This window comes from Numida meleagris, chromosome 2 (genome assembly GCF_002078875.1).
Source record: "Numida meleagris isolate 19003 breed g44 Domestic line chromosome 2, NumMel1.0, whole genome shotgun sequence".
NCBI classification, from domain to species: Eukaryota; Metazoa; Chordata; class Aves; order Galliformes; family Numididae; genus Numida; species Numida meleagris.
The window spans coordinates 16,912,864-16,916,631 of record NC_034410.1 but is presented as its reverse complement, the minus strand read 5'-3'; positions in this window follow the sequence as shown (position 1 = coordinate 16,916,631).

Sequence of the window (3,768 nt, the reverse complement as noted above, 5' to 3'; positions counted from 1 at the left end):
CCCCCGCCCGCCGCCCGCCGCCGGCACAAGTGTTGGGATTCCCATGGGCTGCGCTGCTCTCCAGCTTGCCGTGCTGGCACCCTGGGCCGCGCGGCCGACAGAGGGGGGTTTGTAGACACGGTGACCTCCGCGATCTCGCCTTGAAAGAGCCTGAAAGGAGGCTCTTTACGCTGCATTACCAGCCAGGCGCCCAGGTACCGGCGCCGAGGGGAGCCCGACCCCGGCTGCAGGTGCCTCCCTCCCTCCCCACGGGGCCACGCTCGCCCCACGAGCGATGCCGAGAGCGGGGGGAGAAGCTCTCCCCGGTTTATTTATAGCCCCCACGTGGTGGCGGGGCTGGGCCGGGCTCTCCGCGCACAGCCGGGGCCGCGCCGGTGGCCGCGTGGGACGACCCGAGGCGGCCCCGAGCGGGGCTGGGGGTCACCGGGAGCGCTTCTGGCCCGGGTGTCCCCCGCTTCGGGACACGGAATGATGCAGGAACGTGCGGGCAGGGAGCGGGCAGCTTCCCAGTGCTGCGCTGCGCTTGGCTTCTGTTGCTGGTTGTTGACGGTAAACAGAACAGAGGAGACGCTATTTTCCATCAGCTGAAGTGCCGTTTGAAATCAGGGATTGCAATAGGGCTGTCATGTTGCTTGTTCGCTTTTAATCTTTTCCTACTAAAATATCATTCGTGCAGACACTGGGCCAACTTTGGGCCGGTTTTTAAAAGACTCCCTCTTCCTTTCTACACCAAAAATTGTACGTCTGAAAGAGCCCAGCAGACGAAGGAATCACAGCAGGAGCCGGTGAGTTTTGTAATCTGATGGAAAAGAAAAAAAAAAGGTCACACTCTGTATTTGCCCCATTGTGTCCCTATGGCCTCCGGACCTCTGGTTAAACAGAGACTGGCGGGGTGGAGATGGAGATTTGCAGAAGAAAATTTGACACAAGAGAAAGGAGAACTCCCATGGAGAGAGAGAACTCCCATAGGCTGGACATTAGGAAATACTACTTTTCTGAAAGAGTGGTCAGACGCTGGAACAGGCTGCCCAGGGAGGTGGTTGAGTCACCGTCCCTGGAGATGTTCAAGAAACGTTTAGATATAGCGTTGGGAGACACGGTTTAGTGGGGTTGTTGGTGGTAGGTGGATGGTTGGACTAGGTGATCTTGTAGGTCTTTTCCAACCTAGCTAATTCTATGATTCTATGAATTCTATGATTCTATGATTCCCCCAGCTTGTCTCCTTGCGTCTGTGGTTTCATGGCCAATGGCTCAGCACCACGAGTTTGACAAAAAGTGCAGGTAACCTAAGAGTAGGAGCTGGGGTTTAGACCTGGATGGATAATCCCACAGACACCTCTTAGGGCACCTGAAACACCTCAGCTCTAAATAAGAGGTTTCATTATTCTGGAAGATCACCTGGATTTGAAAATGTTTCAGAAGGCTTTGGAGTGAAAGGCAGCATATAGGACCCAGACCTTGGTTATTCTGCACAGGGCTTCCCCGCTGCTCCCTTAATTCCCCATCAGTGCTAACACGTGTCCATACTTCCATCTTTGAGCGGTTCAGGACAGAATGCACAAGGAGGGGAGCACACGTAGGTACACGCAGCGGTGAGTCTCGGGAGTGCGGAGCATCCTCGGGGACGATTAGGGCTAGGGTTGAGTTAGGGCTAGGATTAGGATTGGACTAGGGTTGAGTTAGGGCTCAGTTAAGGTTGGGTTAGGGTTCGGTTAGGGCTGGGTTACAGTTGGGTTAGGGTTGGGCTAGAGTTGGGTAACGAGGGGATGTAGAGCTTCTTCTCTCCGCCCTGCCGGGGTTGGATTTGTCTCATCGTCCTAGACTTCGAAGGGGAGGAAGTGTGGCCCTTGGTGCCTCCCTCCAGTTCCTGCCCTCAAGGAATTGGAATGATGACGCGTTGGGCGCTACTCAGGCACTTCCCCGCTGGAGGTGCTGCCGGGAGCGTCACTCCCGCGCCCGTTCCCTCACGCCGGCGGGTGTCAGAGCGATCCCCGACGGGCAGGCAAATCCGGAACCAAGGGTGTTCCCGACACCGGCGGTGCTTGCCCAGGTGCACGGCCACGGCGCTGCGACCGCCCCCCTCTTGTCACAAGGTTCCTTTTCATGAAGTCTTGGGCAACCCTTGCGTCGGCACCTGTAAGGGCGATGTGCGTTCCTTTCCCACGAGCAGATGTGCGAAGCGGAACAGCAGCGTTGCGGAGCTCTGCCCCACAGGCACAGCTGTGTTCAGGTGATGTCCCTGAGCTGGGTGCCCGGGACGCGGGGCACAGAGCTGTCGTCCCCTCCCCATCGGGGAGCCACCAGCAGCTTGTCCTTGATTTCCAGCAGTCAGTCCCTGAAAACCTTCCCCCCGCAGCCCAGGAGTCCCGAACTCGGGAAATCTCGATCCCGATAGCTCTGCGGTTTTCCAGAATACCCCTCTGCCCTCCCAGCAGCGCGCCGTGGGCTCCTGAGCGGCTGCGGGAGACCCACAAAATGCCCCCAGCTCCCGATGGAGCTGCCCCGCAGGGACACGCGGGCGCCACATGGCAGTCTGGCTGGGCACGGGCCGTTCCGAAACTCTCCATCGCCTCCTGGGGGAGCGTGGCAGAGCAGGGGATTGTCACCCGTGGGTGCTGCCCCCTGGGCACGGGGGAGAGGGAACGCGCCGGCAATTCGGGAAGGTTCCTTGAAGTCTCCTGGGCAGTGGTTTGTTTCCGGGTAAGAGTGGCACGGTCCGAGCTTTCCGTGCGCCGTGTGCGGGAGATGTGCACGCCGTGTTTCCAGGCACGACGCCTTCACACGCAGAGGGGACGCGACGTACGTGGGGAACATGGGAAAACTTTTCCCACCGGGGAGAACGAGCGGCTCCAGCTGTCAGGGAGCGCTCTCTCCGACGCCGGGCAGGGTAGGCAGGGAGCGGGGCTTTTCTTCAGCCTCCCCCCCCACCCCGTGGCGGTGGCTGTGGCCACGCGCGGAGGTTCCCTCCCTGCCGCCCCGTCCTCAGCGCAGTCCACCGTCGTTCCGAGAAAGGCTGTGCGAGGCTCTTTGTTCCCCCCGGGACTCACACGTCCCCGCCGTTATCACGGTGCTGTCAGGCGCTTTGAAGTCGCGGTCATTTGTTACTTTTCGAAGCGGCCCCGGCTCGCTCCGCTGATAGAGGGGTTCGCTTCCCCCTCGGTTTGATCTCTGCCTGCGCCGTGCGAAGCCACTTCCGATAAAAACCTCGACAGCCTTTGCCGGACAAAATATCGCAGCGCTAATGCCAGAGATAATCCTTCCCTAATCTGATGTGTAATCCATTTCCCCGCAGTGAGAATTGTGAACGCTTTCATCAGTGAGAGTCCGTTGGGGAATTATTAACCGGGCTTCAGCCAAACGGGCTCCTTCTGGTATGGCAATCGCAGTGGGGAAAGGAAAAACGCGGCGCAGCCCCGTGTGCCGCCCACCGATGGGGCTGGGGCAGCCGCCGCGGTGCAACGGGATGTAACGCGGAGAACGCCTCTCGGAAAGCGCCGCTCTGCCCACGGCTCTGCCGGCAGCGGCTGAACCCCGCGGCGCCGCAGCTCGGGGCAGCCTCCGGCCACCGCCCGCTGGGGAGAGGCACCGGGGCTGCACGCCCGACGTGCGGGAACCGCGGGAGGCTCGGAGCCTTCGACGGCGCCCACCCGACGGGCCGTGCGCTGCTCGGGGCCGGCGGGGCCGGGGGCTCCCTCTCCGCCCGCCCCTCGCCCGACGGCATCCCCGAGGTGCCCCCCCCCGTCCCACTCGCACCCCCCCGGCGGGGCG